This window comes from Drosophila persimilis, unplaced genomic scaffold, assembly GCF_003286085.1.
Source record: "Drosophila persimilis strain 14011-0111.01,24,50 unplaced genomic scaffold, DperRS2 tig00000191-arrow-pilon, whole genome shotgun sequence".
Taxonomy (NCBI): Eukaryota; Metazoa; Arthropoda; class Insecta; order Diptera; family Drosophilidae; genus Drosophila; species Drosophila persimilis.
Genome location: NW_020825298.1, coordinates 11451127 through 11475790, shown reverse-complemented (window position 1 = coordinate 11475790; position 24664 = coordinate 11451127). Strand labels below are relative to the sequence as shown.

Here is a 24664-nt window from a genome sequence, read left to right as displayed (position 1 = left end):
TCCAGAACGAAACCAGTTCCGCCAGACTCTTAAAGATGACTACAAAGTAGTTTGGCATCGGAATAGTTAAGAGCCGTTCCAGACCCGCCCGAGTCCCCGGAGTTCAACGGAGTTCAGTCGAGCACAGCCTTGAGCCGGAAAGCAGCTTGTGGGCTGGTTTTTTCGGGGCACGTACATACGTCATCATTCGGGGCGCATCTTTGCCTAATTATGCAGACAGCACACCCGAGCAAAAGACCTGCAACCTTCCACCATCTGCTGGGGCGGCTAATTAATTAGAAGGTGAGGCATGAGGCATGAGGCATGAGGCACGGCTCGGGTGACGACAGGCCGCAAGATGTGTGTAAATATGTTCTCTTCTTTGCTTTGGAGGCGCGTCAAGGCTGCCCAATGAGTCGATGCTTCTTCGGTTTCATATAAACTCGTGGAATACATAGAAATCTGTGCGCTCAGGGGTGTGCAGTCATTAGGCGTGCAACAAGCCCAAAATATTCATAAAAAATACATTAAAAAAAGGCACCGAACCCCTTTGGAGAGTGGAAACGCCTGAGGGCAGAGGCAGGGCAGGGCACAGGAAAATCAAATCAAAGTATAGGAAATTTTTGTAACATTTTTATGATTTTGTGACACAAAGAAAATATATATATGTACATTTTTTATGCATTTTTCCAGCCTATTTGGCGAGTGTCCTGCAAGCAGCTGCCTGTCTGAACTAATTGCATTTAATTAGGCCAAGTTACGAGCCCATAAAACCAGTGCCTGGCTGTACCTCTCTCGTGGTGTCACAACAGAAAATCTGCTGCTCTCCAGGTCGATGATTTTTATGGCACGAGCTGCAGGGTTTTACGAGCAATTAGAACTGGGATAGGAGCTCGGCTCGGCCAGGAGCCAGCTGGTAGGCGTGCCACTGACACGCTTCATCCAGCGAGAGGCACAACGAATGTCATTTGATGGATTACACAGCACGGCAGAGCACGGCAGAGGAGATACAGGAGGAAGGACTGACAGAAGGAAGCGCAGGCGCAGCCAGAGCCACCCCTTTAGGGCGCGCTTCCGGGCTTGGCTTTGCTTTCGTTTTGATTTGTGACAAATTGTCTGTGACAGGAACTAGGAGTTACGCCTGCCTGGCTGCTGCCTTCTGGCCTCTCGAAAGTGTCCCTGAGCTGGCACAACAACACATTCGTCATTCGTAAGCGATTCACACCCGTGAGCCAGCGCGTGGCCCGATACTCGTCTGTCAAACGTCATTATCTCTGCCTGCTGCACGTGCAACGCGGCACCGCGTCACAGCGTCACACAACATTTCACGCCCTGTTCCACAGTTTTCAAGTAGCCGCCGCCAATGCCCCTGCCACTGCCACTGCCACTGCAATTTAGTTTTCATGTAGTCATGGGATCGAGTGATCGGGGCGCGGCAGCTGCTGTTCATCGAAGTACAGTCAAAACACATGGAGAACGACACTCGGACTCCACGAACAGGTAGCCACAATTCAAAATCCGACAGCCTCTCAAGTGACAGGCGAAAATGGAGATGGAGATGGCAGACCTCAAGTGTCTAGAAAAATATACGCAGAAGAATATTTATAGCCTGACCTGAAGCCTGACCCAGAAAAAAACAGAGACTATTTTGAACTTGAAACAATTATTATTCACTGGCAGAAACAGTCAATCGGCCTTAAATATCTGTTGGGCCTTTAATCCATTAAAGACTTTTCTGCCACTAATTTTGGGTATCAAATTCTTGAAATTCTACCCCAAAAAAAAACATAATTTTCATTAAAAGGAAAGTAATTTTTTTTTGTGGATATGCCTTGCCACTCACTGAAAGGAAACCCTCCTCATCTACGAGGATGCAGAGGCACAGACCCGCCCGAAAGTAAAACAAATATAATTTCGCAAAGTAAATATGAAATTATGATTGCTTCACCCCCCAGCAAAAAAAAATGAGAACATTTTCGATCAGGGACCCCCACCCCTCCACCCCTCCGCCCATTTGCCTTCAACACATGTGAGTTATCAAGTGCCAACTAGCGACCCAAAAACTAACCCATAACCAACCCTTTTCCCCACCCTTTTGCCCGCAAAAGTCTCAGCCATAAATCTGTCAAAAGTTGTTAAAGGGTTAAAAATTGATGTACGTCTTTTTTTGGGACAAAAAAATCATAAAAATTAATTAAAAACGAACCGTAAACAAAGTGAAAGTTCAACGAAAAAATGAAGCAATTCGAGAGAGTGCCAAAAAAAAAGAAAAACACACCTAAATCCACAAAAATGCGTAGAGATATTTGCAACAAAGGCTTAGATGCGCCTCATTTGAGGAGGGATGTGCAGCGGCAGCTGTCGATATTTTGCGGCTATGCGGTGGCTCTTCTTCGGCGATTACGATTACTGGTTCGATTGCCACTCCCTACTGTGTCCCGGGGCCCACGCTAATGTGGCAAGAAGCGATTTTGTATGGGGAAAGTGACCGCTGGACGGACGCTGGGACAATCCTGTTTTGCTGTCCCGAAACTCACGCCCCGCCTCACGCACAAAGGAAGCGCAATTAGAGCGAAGGACCCTCGCTGATTGCCCATTGTGTGTGCTGTGTGTGGTGTGTGCTGTGTGTGGGCAGCTTCCTATTTTAATCCCCTGCCTTTGTTTGCCTTAATTTTGTTATTTTGCAGCCAGTAGCCTGGCTGTCGGGCTTCGGGCTAGAGATGTGGCATAATCGCCTGCCAATGACCAGAACTGGACTCTTGATTTGCCACTTCCCACCCATGCCACATGCCACACTTGCACTCGAATGAAGTTGTCAGCGGCAAAAGCATTTAAATATTTCAACGGCTACGCCAATCTCTGCCCATGGTCTCTGGCGGGTAATTTAAGCCCAAAGTGACCCAAAAACCGTCACTGAGCCGACTCGGACTCGGACTCTGTGAATGTATCTGTATCTGTGGCTCGGCCTAAGGCCTGAGAACCGGGCACGCACTTTATCTATGAAAATATTCATGGCAAGTTGCATAAATAATCCGCCCAGCACTTCAAATTGATAAAGACAATTTACAATTTATACAATACACAGACGTTGTCCCCCCTCCCTCTCCCCCCCTGCCTGGCTGCCTCAAAAGCAATATCAAACAAACCCAAACAAATCAAATTGGAGTCATTTACCCGTCGACACTGATAGAAAGGGGGGGAGGCCTTGTCTGGATGGAGCTGCCTGAATGCCAATGACATCTGCTGCACTCGAGTAATGGAAAAACCCAGGGATACCCTACAGGGCCTGGGCTGTGGGAGATCCCAAATACAGGCCTGCTTCGAAATCTTTTAAATATTTGCACAACATAATGAGTTTCTTCTGCCACAAGTCCAAGGGGTAACCAGGGGGGGTAACCCACTGCTTCGATAATCGATCATTCGCCATGCCAAAGCTGTCATGCCTCCTCGTTGCACACTCGAAGAAGTGTAATCTGCCACAGATACACACACACACACACATGCAAATGTGGCTCTGGGCTTAGACGGCTCTCTCCTGTGAGCTCCTCGAGTGGAAATTGCCTCCGATGGCAGTCACTGAGTTGGCAATCAATCAAGTCAAGTGCCAGGCTGCAGAGAGCGAGCATTTTCGAAAATTATGAAATTCTCTGAGACGGATATCCTGCAGTGAAATGTGGTACTGCCTCTGTCTGTGCCTGTGCCTCTGACTCTGCCTCTGACTCTGCCTCTGCCCTGCCTCTGCCTCTGCCCCTGTCTCTGCCTCTGCCCTGCACTCGAATCAGTCACAAAGTCATTGCCAATTATGTCATGACGCAGATGGTGATGGAAGATCTGGGGACTGTAATCAAAACTGGTTACCTTGACATTGCCAATGCGGTGTGCGTCCACAGCAATTACCTAGTGAGTGCATCGCTACTCCTCCTCCTCCTCCTTGGAGCTCTATGTGGGTCAACGGGCCATCTAATGGCACACAAATTGGATTAACACATAGCTGGCTCCCCACCCTCCCCATCAAAGCAAAAGAAAACATCTCTGCAATTTGCTGTAATTAAATCGCATCGTGTTGCTTGTCGTCGCCGTGTCTTGCACTTAAATGGCGCATTTAATGGTGTAATATCATTCGCATTGCGCTTTTAATTTCTATTTATGTCTGTTGGCCGGCAATTTCTCTTAATTGCAACACAGATACCCCAAGGCACCGCCTCGCAGTCGCTCAGATACACTCGCAACTAACTGACAAGTATTTTGATAAACTGCCTTCAGACTTTATCACTCCACAAAAAAAATCCAGAAAAATATACCCGCCTGTCAATGCGGTTTTGATTTATGCGACTCGAGAATTTTCCGTCTCGAATGGAGGTTCAAATGTTAACAAATTAAATTTTCTACTTAATCAAAATGCAGTCACATACAAAATATGAAGGGGAGCCACCACCCAGTGGCTGCCTCTCCCTCTTGGTTTATTTTCGGGGTTCAAAATAAACAAATTTATCAAAAACCATTAGATACTCGGTAGAACTCAAACACATGCTCGCCACGGACAGACAGAGAGACGGAGAGACAGAGGCCCAGCCTTGAGGTTGTTGTCTGCAAATACGAGTATAAATAAAAATAATTGGCTGGCACCTATTGGGGGGGGGGGGCTCTGGAAACCCCAACAGTATAAAGGGGCTGGCATGTGTGTGCCCTGTGCCCCTCCTCCACCTCCTCCTCGTGCTCCACCCAGCAACCCATTTAAGCAGGTTGTAGCTTTTGAGGCCACGGCTTGGAGGAATGAAAAGTGGTAGAGTATTGCTTGAAGGCTAGAAATATCTGCATTTAGGGGCTGTACTAAGTCTCCGGCTGTATCCAAAGACCAGGACTAGGACGTAGGTGGCTTTTGGCACCTCCATAACTGCCTAAAACCTCTTTATTACCTTTTCTTTTTACTATTTCCGCACTCGCGAGTATTTATTGTTCGCCTGTCAGACCTTTCAATGGCTCTGATAACACTAAAACTCAATTACTTGTAGATGTTGCCATTTCGAAAGTCGGGATCCAAGAAGACACTCGGACACTTGACATTTAGCCATTAGCATTAGCCATAAATCATATTGGCTCTAAGCATAAAATTCAAAAAGCCAAAGCAGCAAATTATGGGCAAGGGGAGAGAGAGGGGGAGGGAGAGGGAGATAGGGAGGGAGAGAGATGATGACGGCATTTGCAACAATATGATTCGCCTGCCGCCTCAAAGACTTTTCGCATTTTCTTTGCAATTTTCGCCAAGCCAAAAGGTCATTGGAGATGGGCTGAAAAGATGGGCAGATGGCCCCTCCCCTCCCCCCGCCCCCCCTCTATCGACATACAATGAATAGCAACCGAACAAAGGAGCCCGAAACCAGTTGCTCCTGACTTCCTCCCGAGAGAGGCAGGGCATTCCTTATTGACTTTTGAGTGGCCCCCAAGCAAAATCTCGAATCATATTTCTCAATGCAAGACATTTGAAAGCAGCAGCAGAAAAAAAAAAGCGGCCGCCTTAGGGATTTGTTGGGATACCCTACAGGAGAAGGAGAGTGAGGCATTTAGGTGCCTGTGTTGGGTATGTGACCAGAGGTTGATTAGCAGCTGATTAACACCCCATAAACATATGTTCCAGGCCACCATTTACATTTTTCCCATCAATTTGAATGCTAATTTATGTAAATGCTCGAAGAAATGTGTGCTATTAGCCTTTGTTGTTGCCATAATTGGATGTCGGATCAAGATATGAGCTCTACAAATTATGAGCACAGTCTAGCAGCTCCATTTGAGACATATCTGAACCGATTTGGATGATTCAAAAGACAGATTTGCAGTAGAAACTGCTGCCCCAGGGTATCTTTTAGTCTCCTACCTTTGGATCTACTTCATTCGATGGTCTTTTCTCTGGGCAAATCAGTTCAACAACAATATGGCAAATTATGACGCTTCCTGCTGCCTTTGCCTCCCTCTCTCTCCCTCTCACTCTCCCCCAGAGGATAAGGTGCGATTGTGTGTGTCTTGGAACAAGATGGGGATGAGATGGGGATTCTGTGTGTGTGTCTTGGGGTTAGAGGGTCGCACAAGTTATACAATTACGCGGCGGCAATCAAGGCGAATTTCACTGGCAATTAGGATAGAGGATAGAGGATAGAGGATAGGAGCTTGGATAGGGGGTCTTGGAGTTTCTGGGCTGCGTGATAGGCATTTTGATTTATGCCATCGTGGAAGAGCGACTCTGGTGGACAAGCAAATCCTTAATTGAACACGCTGCTCGGCTGCTAAGTAACTAATTTTATGGCATATTAGCAGACCATTAATTATGGCAGCGTTATAAATTTTAATGCCGATTAATTGCTGCCAAAACACCGGCCAGAAACAGCAAAAGCCAAAAGGCAAAACAGACAAGAGCCACAATCTGTGTGGCTGTTGACCCAACAACAAGCATCGAACATAACAAGCGACTGTGCGAGGCGACACACACCAGCAACCAACAAAACTTACGTAGTTTTGATACCCTGGAAGAGAAGGAGAAAGCATCTCGGACCAAACAGAGTCGATAGGGCCATGTTTTTGCATGCAATTTTTACACAAAAAATTATAAAAAATAAAGAAAAGCCACCTCTTCTATATTCTTCATTAAACTCTGAAGCTAATGCTGATTCTCCTTCAGGAAATTCAAGAGATATACGAGCTATATTTTGTATCAAACTAAAGTCATAGGAAATTAATAAATTAAAAATCAATTAAAAATCTGATGATCAAAGAAATATACAGAAATATATACAGCCTACCCCCGGCTCACTCGCTTTTCTCCTTCCACTTGCTGCGGAAGCGCCGTTAAGAGTACAATATCGGGCCATGAGGACAGAATAAGCCTTTTTTATTTAATAGAGAGATATCCACCAATTAAAAAAAAAAATTTATTTAAAAATAAATAAAAAAAAAATTAATAAATACAATAAAAAATAACAAAAAATTTAAAAAAATAACAATAAAATAAAAAATGGCAATAAAAAAATAAAAAATTAAAAAAAAAATAAACTAAAAAATTTAAAAAAATAAACTAAAAAAAGTACAAAAAATTAAAAATAAATAAATAAAAATAATTATCTAAATAATTGAATTTTAAATAATAATATAATATTTTATATAATAGTTAATTAATATTAATATAATATAAATTTAATATAATATTCAATAAATATAAATATAAATACACATAAATAATATTGATTATTACAAAATTTATGCCTAACAGAATACATAAAAATTAGTTTGAGCAACAGCTCGTAACTCCTCCAATAAAGGACTTTGAAAGACTCCCGTTTTTTCCTGTTCGATTCCAGGGTATCCCAGACTTCGACCCCCCATAGCCCACCTTTCTTTCTTGTTCCCGATGCTGTTGCCGCGAGTGTTTCTGTTTCTGCGGACCAACTTCATTTTCTGTTCCACCTGAGAAAGAGTCGGAGCGGAGCAGAGCCACAGACGAAGGGGATCGTGGGGCCACATGAGATTTGCCTACAGAGGGGCTCGGAGAGTGGAGTGGAGTGGAGGGGGGCATGCGTGCCGCTGTCGATTCGGATGGCCGAAAGGCTTCCTGTTGTGCGTGGGTCGATGATGTTGTCGCTGTCCGCGGAGCAGCGGACTTGTGCCGCCGACATCACGTCGTGCACTCCGCCAGCATCGTCGTCAAATTGGTCGCACGCGTCATATAAAAAATGAGTGTCTTTGGAGGAAGTGGAAACCACCAACCACGAGGATGGGGCTAGCCAGCAGACACGATCCCCTGCACTCGATTTGGGTAATATCTCCATCTTCCATTCTCCATATCTCCATTACATCATTCCGTTCATTCACACTTTTATTACGCTTTGCGATTAGTAATTACCGATTTAAGATACATTTCGAAATCAAGAGAATACAAGAAATACTGTAATGAGCGCCCCAAGCAGATACCGAAACACAATTAAAAACAATTAAAGCTTTAAAGATACTATATAAATTGTGCAGATTTGAGTGCCTCCCCTCAAGGCTTTGGCTGTGTGGCAATCAAGGGGCTGCGCCTGCGCTGAAAACTCTCCCAGCCTTGGCACAGAATTTCCCCAATATCCTAGGCGATTCAACGAACCCGTGGTGCCCCGGCGTAGGGTACATCATTTTATAAGACCAAATTATAAGCGCATAACTCTTATTTGGGGGGCTCGGTAAACGAGTCAGCGGCTGGCCAAATGTTATTTATGCTGTTTTGATTGCATTCGGTGAGTGTTTTTAATTTGATTATAATGCTCGAAATGGTTATATATGGCACTGCAGGCCAGGCATAATGAGGCGGGAATATTAATGAGGAACTAAGTCAAAAACCTGGACCTGCCACCAAAAACTGTCAACACAGAGTTTGAACTAAATTGAAAAATTTTATTGGAATACGGAATACCCAGGCCACCCACGCGCCACCGCCGCTCCATCATCTCCGTTTTCGTTTCCCATTTCTGGGACTGGCCTTTCGAGGGGGGGCCCAGGGGTTTATGTAATGCGATATCTTAAGCGGCGTCTCGGTTTTGTAGTTTTTAGTAGTTTGTTAATGAAGTGCTTACCTCTCGCTCCGCAGGGATTTCCATGTCCATTAAATTAGCATAAGATTGGACTGTTGAGTGCTCTGCAGATAGGTCTGGAAACAGATCAAAGATAAAGTGAAATTAGTAGAGCATCTCTGGAGGAGCTTCCCCCTTCCATTCGGCTGATAATCAAGCATATCTGCTGCCGTGCCAGCTGCTGTTCAGGCCACGCCCCGCCCCGCACTAAAATACCCAAAATTATGATCTGCTCTGACAAATCAAAAGAATCAAAATCTATAATTTTTGCAACCCCCCCCCCTGCCTGCCCCTGCCCCCTGCCCCTGCCCTTTGTGTGATGCAAATTTATGACAAAACATTTTTCCACGGCCAAAAAGTGTGAAGAAACGCCAACAATGGGCCATCGGGATCGGGTTGGAACGGGCCTAATAATTTCATTATAATTTTCAGCAGCCAAAGGCATGCAAAATTTTCCAAATTGCATGCATATTGAAAATAAAAGAAGGAAGGGGTTTGCCCTAAGAACAAAAGGTTTTTCGGGTTCGTTTCGTTTCGGTTCGCTTTCGATTCCGGGTTGGGATAGGTTAGGGGTTGGAGGGTCTGGGGGAGGGGGCGTTTGCCCGATCCCTTCGGACAACTGTCTGCGATCCATTCTGGAGCACCCACGCGATAATGTCAATCAAAAAACTGTTCAATATTGGTCATTCCCTGAACATTTGTCTCAATTACACGCGAGACACGCAGGAGATGGTCCCGGGGGCAGCAGCGATAAGCGTGGGTCTCACGGGATATCTGGTTACCTGGAAAGGTTAACTGGTTTCTGAGTGACGTGTGACCAGCGGTCAGCAGGAATGTCGAGTGCTAGGAAATTGAATTAGAACAGTAGTCGGTCGAGGGATCTCTCGCGACGGATGACTGGATGACTGGATGATGTTTCTGGTCAAGTTGCGTGTCCGCCTTTAATAGGATTTACGTGCCAGGCGTAATTAGAGATAGCAAGAGAGGGGGGGGAGATAGCGGGTATCTGTCAGAGGTACAGTCGCCATTCGAAGCTGCCTCTGGACTGGGAACGGGGATCAATGTTTACACATTCAAGTGGTTTTTGCATAATTTGCATACTTAATGAGCCGAAACGATTACGATTCCATTGGGTGCTCCTCTCTGGCGTTATCGCTGGCTGGAAAAACAAATAAAAATTAAGTGTAAAAAACTAGGGAAAAAAATTGTATTCGGGCCTTTGTCATTGATTGGCAACGGAAAATGTTGGAAAATTCTGTCAAGGGTTGCTGCGGAAATTCGAATGGAATGGAATGAAATGAAATTCTAAAGGGTTAAGGGGATTACCAGGGCCGGGCAGGAGAGGGGATCATTTATCATTTGCATACGCCAGAGAGGAAGCTGAATCCGAACGGGATAGAATCCTCCACACAGACACATAAATCAAGGCTGCATTTGCATCTCTCTCGTTGGACAGATGTCGCCTGAATAAATTAACACAATTGGTCAAGCCATAAAGACCAACTAATCGAATTTCAATGCAGGAAATGGGAGACCCCAAGCCGAAGATGGGATGTCCTAGATTGTATGCTTTTCTAGAGATATTTCTTGGCTTTTAATTCAATTTTTGTGCTAAGAGTATCCCCACGTTTATGCCTCTGGCAAATTGAGATTTATTCACATCTGTGAAGCAATTTGTTGAACAAATCTCTGTGGCACTCAGTTGGGCAAACAAGAAGGGGTTGTGGGGCTCCAAACCCCCCACTTAACTGTCGATTAGGCACACACAAAAGCTCACAGATGCAATCGATATGGTGGCGTGTGCCGAAGGTGTTGAAATGCAGCCAATCGAGCGAATAGACAAAAGCCACACTCACTCCCAGAATGGAACGGAATGGAACGAAACGGCATGGAACGGGGGGAAGGAGCGCAACTGTACCCCGGCTACATGTGTGCATGGCTGGAGATAAGCTGGCCACAAAGATGAATGAAAATTACACAGAAAGCGAAGCCCTTAAGTGCAGATTGAATGGAGGAATTACGAGTACATTTCGGGGAAAATATTGAGCTGTGCTTCAAGCCAATTAAGGACTTGGGAACGAGTGGCCAGGAATACTGGGATTGGAACTAAGGGAATATATATATCCCCTATATATTATTTCCTGGCACTACTTCTTCCAGTAAACAATCACAGGCTCAGGGAAAATAAGACTCTATAAAATAGAATCAAGTGAAATTCTGGGAATTTTTCAATCACTGGAGATAGGGATTATATGGAATGCTTGCTGGGGCACGCACTGGAGCCTTAATTGAACGCCCAACGCCACACAGAGCACCCCCTCCCCTCCCCTCTTTGGAAAGCGAGAAAACAGTTCACTTAACCAGAAAGCAACACGCAAGAGCAGCTCAAGGCAGCCGGAGGCGTGTAAACAGACTCGGAACCAGTAGCAGAATCAGGACAAAGTATTTTCCCCCCCAATCACCCCTCCTCACACTCCTGGCTACCCTGCATTCCCAGCCAGGACATGGCAAATAGTGGATTGTAGGTAAATAAGCCAGGGAGGGGGACAGGAAGAGGGAGGGGGGACAGGGAGAGAGCTCGTGGCATTTGAATTTCTGATGCATTTTCGATTTTTTCATGCTCTAGCTCCCTCCACACACACACACACACACACACACACACACACACATACGACAAGCATTTCCCACTTTCCACACTTTTCCTCTGTTTTCTTTTGTTGCACACAGAAATTGCAACTTTGTTTAGTTAAGAGTTGCTCGTTGTTGTTGTTTTTGTTGTTTTTCCAAGTGCTTACTCATTTGTACTTCAGTGCGTATTTATTTTTGATTATGCTCCGAATGTTTTCCCGTTTTCCCTGTTTTCATTTCGAGAATTAGCCCCGAAACAACAACAACCCCAAAGGAGTCCGGGCCAAGGACATGCAATAATAATTATCATTCCGTTGGCTGTTTAGTGTAATTACACTTGCCAGCTGGCTGGCAGGCAGGAGCAGGGCTCAGCCGCAATGAACATTACAATTTTAAAGATATCCCTGCATAAAGGATGTGCCAACAGTGGCTTGGCATTCAAGAGGAATGGATCAGGAGGAGATCTAGAAAGGAAGAGATTGATGAATGTGGAGAATAGATAGGAAATCATTGACTAAAGCCTAGTCTCTAGCTTCCAGTAGTACCTTGCAACCTCTGAGTATATCTCCCCTTCTTTTTAGCACCTCCACTCCACTGTCCTTTTGTGCCAGAGCATGAGTGGAGGCCCCACCGCCCAGGACACACAGAGAGGCCCCACAGCCAAGAGTCACCTGCAGTAAAGCCGCTGCTGCAATTTCATTTAACGAACCTGGAACCTAGAAAGTGCGGGGGGTGGGGGTCACCCGCTACTGTCGCATTTCCGCCTTGCAAATTACTCCGCTTCTTCCGGCCCAGCATTTTTTTTTGTAATTAAGATAAAAGCAAACCGGGGTGGGGGGAGGCCCAGTCGAGTGTCTGGGCACAAAAGGCGCTTAAAGGCGGCACTTGAGGCGGGGGGACAAGGATCCACCGACACAAGGATTGATCCACAGCCGGGCCACAAATTACAACTTAATCATCCTGATGACCTGCTGCGACGTTTCTCTGTGGCACGGAAATTGTTAAATGTGGCATGCATAATTGCGACTAGAAAACGTCAGCTTATCCACGAAAAGGAGCGGAAAAAAAAGAGCAGCCGACACGCCCCGTGGAGCGATCTATAAACCTCAGACAGACAAAACAATTTCCGCCTCGGACAGCAGCTGCAACCCAGAGCCCGACTGAAACCCAAACCCCGAGCCCATTGGAAGCTCATCCCATCGCAGAGAGAGAGCATTACAAGCTCATCAAACTCCCCGGGCACCCAGCCTCTTTGGCAGAGCAGATCCTCCCCTTGTCATTCAAATGAACCCGTTTCTCGTCAGAGTCCTGGCTCTTGATATTTTTTGTGACGTTTTTCGTATTAAAAACGTTTTAAAAAACAACAAACATGCAGATTTAGATGCCGAGGGTTGATGGTCCACGAGGACCGACAGCATCCGCGTTAAAATCTCTGCTCAAAATTGAAACATTTTGACCCAGGACCCAGCACCCAGGACCTCTAGGACTTCATTCAAGTGGTCGCCGCCAAATCGGAGATTAAAAATCAACAAAGTCCAAGGGCCAGCGACAGGCTCCATGCCGCTGTATCTCTGGATCTGCCATATATCCTTGCTGTGTATTTTGACAAATCCCAAAACAATATTTTGAGGCAGAAAATGAACAGAAATGGAGAGTGGCGATGCTGGGGACCGATAAGAAAACATATTTGTCGCTTATGAGTGGGTTTTCGTGCTCGTATTTTGACAGGAAAGATGGTAGATAGAGGGATGTGTGATAGAGGGCTGCAGGGGTGTGACAGGGGCTTTCCTTAAGCCAAGATCCCTGCCAGAGACTCAGCTAGCTCTACTCTTGGAACTCTGTGTACAGTCTGTGACATTTTGTAAAGCTAGCCGTCAATTAACGGCAATTTATATAGCCAAAGGGCTGGGCCCGGCTGGGGCCCCCTGGCACGTTTCTCTGCGATGTTTTCAATATTTCCGTTTCCGACAAAAAAAAAAGCGAAACAATTAACAATTGTTGTAGCTGTAGTCAGCTGCATGCCGCATGCCGCATGCCACATGCGCCTGCGCCCCGGACAACAGCAAAACAAACAACAAATCAAAGGCTAGAATATACTCTCGTACTCTACGTCGCACTCGCGTCCTCGTATGTGATGGCGCGAAATGGAGTGCGCTTTAATTTGCATAAATTACCCATAGAATGTGGCAGGGAGGAGGAGGCGGAGGCAAAAAGGGTTAAAACCGGAGCTGCCCCGAAGCCGTGGCCGTGGCCGTGGCTGAAGTGCCTCGAGACCGAGTCCGCTGCCGCCTGCACTTGAAACAAAATCTGTTGCAAATGTACAGACACCACAGGAATACCTCCCCTCCCCCTCCCCCCCCTTCCCCTTCCAGGGACGAAAGAGAGTGAGTTCTGCTTTGTTCTTGGATGATATGAAGTGGTTGATTGCATTTATGGGCTGTGCCGGACAAGGCCGCGGCTACAGTTGCCCTGGAGCGATCACTTCCGATGCCGCCGAGGAGGAGCTGTCGCCGGGTTGGATGCTGAGGTGTGTCCGCTCTGCTCAGCCGTGAAAATTGTAATGTACATGGCAATTCCATTTAATATAGACACACATTCATCTCATCCCGTCCAGATGCTGGAGAGTTGCGCAAATAGCCAGAGGGCTGAGTGCCACTGAGGGCGGAGGGCGGAGGACGGAGGGCGGTCCCCGGGTTAGGCTTTGGCTTTGGGTTAGCAATCATTTTAAAACCCGCATAATTGTCGGGATTTGCACGCCAACTAAGAGTGAGAAAAAAAAACAACACGATGCAAATCGGGGCAGCAAAGGGTTGGCTGTGAAAGGGTTGGGCTCGTCGAAGGATGGGGGTGTTCGAGTGCTTAAAGGAGGAGGTTTTTTTTGGTGTAAAACTGAAAGGATTTCTGGGAGCACCTGCCTGGGAGCACCTTGGGTTCTGGGCATGAGATAAGGGCGCTGGTTGAAGCCACTTTCTAAAGCCACCTTGACAAAGAAATTTATGAGCGTTACTACAGTGGAACTTCTAAAGAGCGAATCTGAAGGGGAATTTGTGGTAACAAAAATTCGTAATATAGAATTAATTTTTTCTAAAATAAATTTGTTACATAGAAAGCTTCTATGTACGGAAATTCGTCGGTTTTATATTTTGTATATTATATATTTATTTATTATATATTTATTTATTATATATTTATTTATTATATATTTATTTATTGTATATTTATATATTATATTATATTATTTTCAGTGCCACTAAAGTACAAATCTTAGTACAATTTCTCTCTTTTTACCCCACCCTTTCCCCCCTGTTCCTTCTCACTCAAGCGAAACTCTCCCTTGGTGCCCCATCCTTTCTTTTTGGTAGTCCACATCCTGCAGCGTTTTCCTTTTTTTTCCATTTATCGATTGCGTCTTCCGACCGCAATCGACTGACAATTATAGGGCATTTAATTTCGCCTGGCACTGTCCTTTCCCCCCCCCCCCCACCCCCCCGCCCCCCCCCCCCCCCCCCCCCCCCCCCCCCCCCCCCCCCCTCCTCCTCCTCCTCTCTTGGGTGCTCGCTCCGCGGGTGACGATATTGAATGACAAAAACCGCAACGGGGGAAAAAAAGGTGAAAACAAAATGCCAAGAAAATGTGCATAAAGCGAGAGGCAGCCGACAGCCACAATCAGCACGCACCGCAGGACGCTGCCACAGGATTACAACAGCAGCAGCAAAAAAAAAAAGAGGAGGATGTAAAAAGGAGGATGAAAAAAGTAGGATGAGACCTATCGAAAAGTATCTTTAATTAATCGCTGGCACGTGAAATGAAAGCGAGATTCAGAAAATCAAACTTGAAATTAAAGATTCCCTTTCGATCGAATCGGGGAAGAGTCTGTTCGGGTCTGTCACCTGGTCCCCAGACCATGACAAAGCGTATCTCTCAGCGACGATGATGATGACTACTTTGATGGAGATGAAGATGGGGATACTTGATGTGTCCATCAATAAAATGTATTGCACCTCATGGGGCGACGAAAATAAAAGAAAGTTTTTATACTTTTGGCAATGAGCCATTAAAAAAGAGCCCAAGCAAACAGTTTTGTAATGGAAACACTGGAAATACATACATGTACATATATATTCAATTATGTCATAATGGATCATAATGGGCGTGCTGCTGTGAGGCCTCGACAGGGCTTTAGTGGGGCTCGTAATGGGCAGATGTTAAATGCTTGGCGATTAATAACCAATAGAAATTATGAAGGAAATTAAATTGTATTGGAAATTGGGGCAAATTAAGAGAGGAATAGACTGAAGGAAAGTTGGGAAATGGCAGGGTATTTAAAATGGAGCTGAAATGTGGAGAAACAATCTTTAAAAATCTAAAAGAAATCTGAATAAACTCCTTTGCACCGAAAACCCTTTTTAAGAAGTCTAAATTTATTTGAAATATTCCAAGAAGTGTCTTTGGGCCCTTCCCCTACCCTCCTCTCCATTCTGCCCCTGCCAACCCTCACTCCAGTACAACATCTAAATATTATAATGTTTAACATCTCTTAAAATAGCAAAACAGCAAAAAATCATCAGCAAACAAAGGAAACACTTCACCGAAGCCGAATCATCCACCGAAAAAAAAGAAAAATCGAAAATCATCATAAACGTTGACAAAACTTTGACTAAGGACCAAGGATTACCCACCCGATGGAAACGGTGGTGTTGTGTTGTGCCCACCTCACCCCGCCCCGCCCCGCTCCGCCAAGGGCTTGTAGTAGGAGGTCAACATGAAGAGGTCACTCGTGCAAAAGGCCGTAAAAAATAGCGAAACGGAATCGGAATCCGGCTGGGCATGCGCCTACTCGTAGATGGATGATTTATGAACAGCTGGACAGGCGCCTGCCCGGGTCCCTGGTCCAGGACTGCTTTCTGCCTCGTGCGCCTGCGCACAGCTTGACAACCCTGGCACTTGAGGCCAATTTCCCAGCAGTCGTTTCGATTGATTTGCTCTGAAAATGTTTTTTTAATTAAAAAATCGCTACCAGCGACAAACAACAACGAAAAAATATGTCGCTGCCAATTTGTTTTGGAATTGAATGAATAAGTGAGTGCCTCACGGGCCTCACGGGCCTCAGCGAATGAATGAATGAATGAATGAGTGAATGACAATGTCTGTCGCTTGGCTGGTGGCTGGTGGCCGGTGCACACGCGTATTGGGTTTCCCTCGGCGACAGAACATGTTTTCTAATTTTCATGCGAGAATAATTTTGAATGGCGGAAAAAGAGAATTACTAAATGAAAAAAAACACCTGCCCAACAGGCTGTGAAAATGGCCAGTGGCCAGTGGACCCCGGGACAGTGGACACGACACCAGACAGCCGTCAAGCGGCACCTTGACCATGTCCCAGTCCAGGTGGAGTTGACGGGGCTCCACGGAATGTTGCAAATTGTTTTTGGTTAAACGGTTTTGTGGCCCAAAGTGGGGCTCAAATTGTTGTGGCCTGGCATTGATGGAAAAGTTCCAAGTAGAGACTGGAGGGAGGGACGCGATCCATCAGCTGGCTTTTCCGTATTCCCCCCGGGATCATCCGATCCAGCACATAAATCTCTTCCGGCCGGGGCCCCGCCCCTCAACCCTTGAGAGCGAATGGCAAGAATTGCACCACCAACCACTCAGCCACTTCAAAGGCAGAGGCAGACGCGATGCACACATAAATCTTCAGATGGGACACCGAAAATTGTGTCACTTTCACCGCTGGAAAAACAGTTGACAAATGTGCAAAAAAAAAACAACGTGAAAAACAAGGAAAAAGGCACAAAAAAAACAGAAAACATAAAAGAGGAGAGAGAAAAGAAATTCTTTCCACAATAATGAAATAAAAGGTATTAAATAGTAGAAAAGAGAAACGCAGTGAATTTCACGGTAAATTGGATGAGGACAAAGGCAACCGCGAGAAGTCCTTTTAATCCTTTTTGCAGCGCCAGAGGAAACATTGAAATTGCCACTCAAAAGGTGAAAAACTGATGGGAAAACATTCCCTTCCTCAATGGCTGCTGGACACAGAGTCCCGCTGCGTGCGGCACGCGCCAACGGGGGTGTGGGGAGGGGGGGAAGGGAAGAGGCAGCTGCGCCTGCGCCAGGAGGATTCCAGTGACCAAAAGGGGTCGAAAAACTGTTTGAGAACGCCCCGGCCTGTGGTCGGCACAGTACAAATTGAAATGCTAAAATCATTTCAATGCCCGGAATTATAATTACAAAACCAACAAATGCGATTAACTGGACCAAAGCCGGGCAGCGCCGCAGGACACACACCGTAGGCCAGTTTTGAGTAGTAAATTCACGCCTCGCTACACAAAAGCGCTGTAAATTATATTGTTAGAAAGTCGGACCGAACCGAACCGAACCGGACTGACCAACGTCCAGTGCCCAATGCGAGACGGCCGTAAAATTGCCGAAATTCCCATAATTGCAGCTCCTGAAACAATGGACAGGCAATCAGACACAGGACATAGGAGGGGGGGGCAAGGGCAAGGACACACCGATGGACAGGCAATCGCCCGGGGGGAACCCCCGTCAGGTAGGAGTGGGATATTTTATTAGTTTGCTGTCATATGCTCATCGATTGTTTGTTTAGGATGCTGTGCCGGAGCAACAGTAACAAGGAAACACTGACACAGGACATGACAGGACATAATAATAAATATGGCAACTAAATTATGAAACAGGGCACAATCAACCCCCTGCCTGCCCCTACCACACTGCTTGCACCCTTCCCGAATGGTCTTCGGTCACGCTTGCGCCATTCGATGCGCTGCCAGCGGATCGCAGAAGCCCCCAACAATTTATTTAATCAGAGTCTTGTTTTAGTCGCACCTTCTAGCTGGAATGAAGAAACATGCTAAGACGATGAGAGTCCACGCCCAGAAATGGGTTAGTCGTTGGATGGTGGCACGAACCAGCTGTGCCACTGCCACTGCCACTGCCCGTGGCAGTCGTTTGATGAATGAATTTCAAATGAAAGTTGACCACATATTTGCGTATCAATCAACCAGCTTGTTAGCCAGATTGATGGCTCCGTTCCCTCCCCTTAGATTCAGGTTTCATCTTTGACGAGAGGAATTTCGAGACTTTGGAGGACACTTTCCCGACACTCATGGCACTGGATACAAAAGAGAATCTCATTTGACCTCTCCTTTTGTCATATCAACAGTAGGGCGCCGTAGCTATAAAAGATATGGATACTACTGCTATTTTTGGGTGTTTCCATAATTTGTAAGTCAGTGGCGGATCTGAGGATGGAATTGGAAAGTCACTGGTACTCGAAAGTTTTTTTTTTGGAGGGGCGGTCGGTTCAGAAGAATCCATTAACAAAGGCGAAGAGTTTATTAAGAGTAAATTAATTCCTTAACTAAAGTGTGCGGAATGTACTTTTAAATGCAATTCCCTCCGGGCCACCGCCCATTCCCAATACAGGGGACAAAATGTAGGTGGCGCAAACTCACCTTTCATTTAAATCGACACAACTCTCTTTGCTCTTCTTGGCTTGTACTGCTTGCCGGTCTTTATTCATTTCTGTGGATTCCATTGTTCTTATTTCCACTCCCAGTTTTACTCAGTTTTGGCTTTTATCGCCTTGCACTGCTTAGAGTTTTTTACTGCTGTCGCTCTTTCTTGTGTAGTTTTTGCGGTACATTTTGTCGTTCTTCTTTTCACTCACGCACTTTCACTCACTATTCGCCAATATCGCCTTGCACTGCTTGCCGCCGTGCACCCCTTGCCGTCTTGATGACCATCTAGCACTCACAGAAAAAAAAACTAATAGTTTACTTCCACGCATTGCGCTCAATATTTCTTTTTATATAGTTCCTGCGGTACATTTTTATTTGTACGGTTTTCACTGACACTTTCACTAACTTTTTGCCAATATCGCATTGCTCTGCTTTCCGCCTTACACTGCTTGCCGCCTGGCACCCCTTGCCGTCCTGATGACCATCCTCCACTTTCACTCACTATTCGCCAATATCGCCTTGCACTGCTTGCCGCATTGCACCCCTTGCCGTCTTGATGACCATCCTGCACTTTCACTCACTTTTCGCCAATATCACCTTGCACTGCTTGCCGCATTGCACCCCTTGCCGTCTTGATGACCATCTAGCACTCACAGAAAAAAAAAAACTCTAATTGTTTACTTCCACGCATTGCGCTCAATATTTCTTTTTATATAGTTCCTGCGGTACATTTATATTTGTACGGTTTTCACTGACACTTTCACTCACTTTTTGCCAATATCGCCTTGCTCTGCTTGCCGCATTGCACCCCTTGCCGTCTTGATGACCATCCTCCACTTTCACTCACTATTCGCCAATATCGCCTTGCACTGCTTGCCGCCGTGCACCCCTTGCCGTCTTGATGACCATCTAGCACTCACAGAAAAAAAAAAACTCTAATTGTTTACTTCCACGCATTGCGCTCAATATTTCTTTTTATATAGTTCCTGCGGTACATTTATTTTTGTACGGTTTTCACTGACACTTTCACTCACTTTTTGCCAATATCGCCTTGCTCTGCTTGCCGCATTGCACCCCTTGCCGTCTTGATGACCATCCTCCACTTTCACTCACTATTCGCCAATATCGCCTTGCACTGCTTGCCGCCGTGCACCCCTTGCCGTCTTGATGACCATCTAGCACTCACAGAAAAAAAAAAACTCTAATTGTTTACTTCCACGCATTGCGCTCAATATTTCTTTTTATATAGTTCCTGCGGTACATTTATTTTTGTACGGATTTCACTGACACTTTCACTCACTTTTTGCCAATATCGCCTTGCTCTGCTTGCCGCATTGCACCCCTTGCCGTCTTGATGACCATCCTCCACTTTCACTCACTATTCGCCAATATCGCCTTGCACTGCTTGCCGCCGTGCACCCCTTGCCGTCTTGATGACCATCTAGCACTCACAGAAAAAAAAACTCTAATTGTTTACTTCCACGCATTGCGATCAATATTTCTTTTTATATAGTTCCTGCGGTACATTTATATTTGTACGGTTTTCACTGACACTTTCACTCACTTTTTGCCAATATCGCCTTGCTCTGCTTGCCGCATTGCACCCCTTGCCGTCTTGATGACCATCCTCCACTTTCACTCACTATTCGCCAATATCGCCTTGCACTGCTTGCCGCCGTGCACCCCTTGCCGTCTTGATGACCATCTAGCACTCACAGAAAAAAAAAACTCTAATAGTTTACTTCCACGCATTGCGCTCAATATTTCTTTTTATATAGTTCCTGCGGTACATTTATATTTGTACGGTTTTCACTGACACTTTCACTCACTTTTTGCCAATATCGCCTTGCACTGCTTGCCGCATTGCACCCCTTGCCGTCTTGATGACCATCCTGCACTTTCACTCACTTTTTGCCAATATCGCCTTGCTCTGCTTGCCGCCTTGCACTCCTTGCCGTCTTGATGGCCATCCTGCTTCGCTCCAACTCTCGCACAAAAAAAAAAGGAAAAAAAGAAAGGGAAAAAAACTCAAGCTGAAAGGTGACATCATGACCTGGTGCCATGCATTTCGCTCAATTTTGTCTGGCGCGGTTTTCACACTTGCTGCGATCTTTTTGTTCAATTATTCCCAAACCTTTGGCCCTTCACACACATGGGATTGCATTTTCCTGCATTTTCGACCATTTTTCATCACTTTTTCGGCTTTTCACAATACTTGTCCGACTTGTTACAAGACTTTTCTGGCGCATTTTTATTATAAACACTTGCTACACTTATCACACGGGTTTTTATATAATTTTCCGATCATTTTCCAATATTTTTCAAGATTTTTTTACTCCACGGCACGGAAAAACGTGCGTCTGCGCTGGGAGCTCAAATTTGACAAAGCATTCGGTCATTTGTAGGTGAACGAACCGTAATAGGTGAGAGCATTTAAGCTCTCGTTTTGCTTTTGCAATTTGTGTGTGTGTGTAGTTGCTTGAGTTTATGCTCTAGAAATGGGCGGAGGGAGATGGTCAGTGCAATGATGAGATCATCAGCATATAAAATCTCTACTAATTGGAATGACTAATTCTTACCATGACCCTCTCTTCCCACTGCAGTTGGTGAGAGCGCAAAGAACTGAAGCAGAGGCGAAAAGTTGAGAGTGTCTTTGCTTTTGCAATTCGTGTGTGTGTTAAAGCTTCTGCTCTTGAAGGGTGGGTGGGAGATGGGCACAAAAGTTTTATTAATCTTTGATTGAGTGTGTGTTTAAGCTTGAACTTATGCTCTAGAAAGGGGCGGGGGGAGATGGGCAGTGCATTGATGAGATCATCAGCATAGAATAAGTCAACTAATGTGAAGATTTTTTGTCTTTGATCCTCTCTTCCCACTGCAGTTGGTGAGAGTGCAATGAACTGAAGCAGAGGCGAAAAGTTGAGAGTGGCTTTGCTTTTGCAATGCGTGTGTGTGTAGTTGCTTGAGCTTATGCTCTAGAAAGGGGCGGGGGGGGGGGGGGGGGGGGGGGGGGGGGAGATGGTCAGTGCAGTGATGAGATCATCAGCATAGAAAAGGTACTAATTTGAAGATTTCTCGAGTAATGGGAGTGGGAAAGGGACAAACTTGACTTTTCAAGCACCCACACATACATACATACACATTGCTGGAACCCAAACGAAAAAAAGGCGATACAACGGAACACGACCTTTTAGATTTTTACACATGAAAAAAAGGAAATTATGCAAAAACAACAGGTTTTTCGCTTTATATATCAAATTTATATGGATTCATCACGATTTGCCGCACTTTTCCTTCGTCGAGCTGCAACGATGCCGCCATTTTAACTCTTTTGCGCCCCCGCTTTTTTCTCAACACATTTTCTTGTAGTAAAACATACTTTTTTGTGTGTAATCGCTGCTGCACTACTCTAAACTTTACATCCCACACCTGCGCGACATTTTTCCCGTTGGATTTTTCACCATTTTCCGGATTTTCATAGACTAAAACGCGGAGCTGACTGGCCGACGACCGCTTGGCCCGGGTGAAAAAACTGGAATGTGAGCGGTGCAAATGCGTTCATTCTTTGATCTCCTTCTCCTCTTCCTAATTGCTCTCTCTCCCACGTTCTATTCGGCAAGCTTCGCGAAAACGAAACGAAAAAAAGGGAGAAAACGGGACGATATACGATTTTTTACATTTACGCATGAAAAAAAATAATTGATGGAAAAATAATATGTTTTTCTACATATATATACACATACATATTTACAATTATCTCAAATTGCCGCACTTTTCCTTCGATCTGCATTTTTGCCGCCATTTTGCCTTTTTTTGCCCCCGTTTTTTCTCAACACATTTTCTTGTAGTAAAACATACTTTTTTGTGTGTAATCGCTGCTGCACTACTCTAAACATCACATCACACACCTGCGCGACATTTTTCCCGTTGGATTTTTCACCATTTTCAGCATTTTCACGGATAGAAACGCGGAGCTGACTTTCCGACGCGCGCTTGGCCCGGGTGAAAAAACTGGAGTGAGAGCGATTCTTTGATCTCCTCCTCCTCCTCCTACTTGCTCTCTCTCCCACGCTCTATTCGGGTACTTTTGCTTATGCTGAACTCTTCTCCTTGTCTTCATCCTCTGCTACTGCAAAGCGAGATCAATTAATTTAATTAGACCAAGACAGAACAACTATTTTAATTAAATTAAGTAATTAAGCCATGGGCTGCAGGTACACCGCGCACTGTAACTCTCTCACCAGTCTTTCCATCTCACTCCCACTCCCACACTCTTTGGATCTCTCTCTGCAGTAGCAGTGGAAGAAGACAAGGAGCATGATGAATTGTACAAGGTGGTCCAAGAGTCCGCTCTCTCATCGCGCTTTTTATCTCATTATGCCCAGTAGATCAAGCAAAGCGTCAAAGCGCTCTCAGCAGCGCGGAGCGTAAAATAAAAGTTAGCAGACCACCCTGCAAAAGTAGCTGACGTGTGCGTGGGAGAGAGAGCAAATAGGTAGAGGATAAGGAGAGCATAGAATGAACCCATTTGCGCCGCTCTCACTCCAATTTTTTCACCCGGGCCATGCGCGCATTTGTAAGTCAGCTCCGCGTTTCTGTCCGCGAAAATTCGGAAAATGGTGAAAAATCCAACGGGTAAAATGTCGCGCAGGTGTATGAAGTGAATTTTAGTGCAATAATTAAATAGAAATGCAAAAAAAAGTGTTTTAATGCAAGAAAAGGAAAAATGGCGGCAAAAAATGCAGATCTACGAAGGAAAACTGCTGCAATTTGTGATATATGTGCATATATTCGATATACATATATATAGAAAAACATTATTTTTGCATCAATTATTTTTTTTCATGCGTAAATATAAAAAACCGTATATCGTTCCGTTTTCTCCCTTTTTTTCGTTTCGTTTTCGCCAAGCTTGCTGAATAGAACGTGGGAGAGAGAGAGCAATTAGGAAGAGAAGGAGATCAAAGAATGAACGCATTTGCAACGCTCTCACTCCAATTTTTTCACCCGGGCCAAGCGGGCGTCGGCCAGTCAGCTCCGCGTTTTAATCCATGAAAATCCGGAAAATGGTGAAAAATCCAACGGGAAAAATGTCGCGCAGGTGTGGGATATAAAGTTTAGAGTAGTGCAGCAGCGAATACACACAAAAAAGTATGTTTTACTACAAGAAAACGTGCTGAGAAAAAAGCGGGGGCGCAAAAGAGTTAAAATGGCGGCATCGTTGCAGCTCGACGAAGGAAAAGTGCGGCAATTCGCGATAAATCCATATAAATTTGATATATGAAGCGATAAACATGTTATTTTGGCATAATTTCCTTTTTTTTATGTGAGAATCAAAAAGGCCTCGCCTTTTTTTCGTTTTAGTTCCAGCAACGTCTATGTGTGCGTGCTTGAAAATTCGTCAAGTTTTGTCCCTTTCCCTCTCCCATTACTCGAGAGCAGTAGTGCGATGCAGTGAAGAAGAGAATCAAAAGGAATGAATGCTCTCGTTCCAAGTGATGTTTTGAGCTCCCAGCGCAGACGCACAAAATCTTAAAAAATAGTTGAAAATGTTCGGAAAATTAAATAAAAACCCCTTTAATAAGTGTAGCAAGTTTTTGTAATGAAAATGTGCCAGAAAGCAAGAACACATTTGAGCGGAATCCATGCCACCATGCCATGATGTCATCTTTCAGCTTGAGTTTTTTTTTTCATTCTTTTCTGCGTGAGTTAGATTCAAGCAGGGCGTCATCTTTTCGGCAAGGGGTGAAAGGCTGAGGCCGACAATGAATATAAGGCGATATTGGCAAAAATTCAGTGAATGTGCGAGGCAAAAAAAAGCAATAAAATTTACCGCAAGAACTAAATAAAGAGCGGCAGCAGAGTCAATCCTTATGAGTGTTTTTTTTTCTGTGAGTGAAAGTGCAGATTGGTCATCAAGACGGCCAGGCGGCAAGTAGTGTAAGGCGGCAAGCAGTGAAAGGCGATATTGGCAAAAAGTGAGTG

At 45.2% G+C, this 24664-nt stretch overlaps 1 long non-coding RNA gene across 1 annotated transcript; it reads right to left on the bottom strand.

The window, feature by feature from the left end:
• Positions 1 to 8620: 8620 nt before the first annotated feature.
• LOC113565845 lies at positions 8621 to 9736 on the bottom strand. The gene is made up of 3 exons (XR_003408826.1): positions 9672 to 9736; positions 9353 to 9615; positions 8621 to 8647 (listed from the first exon to the last, which is right to left on the bottom strand). It is a non-coding gene; the product is annotated as an uncharacterized LOC113565845 (long non-coding RNA).
• Positions 9737 to 24664: the final 14928 nt, after the last annotated feature.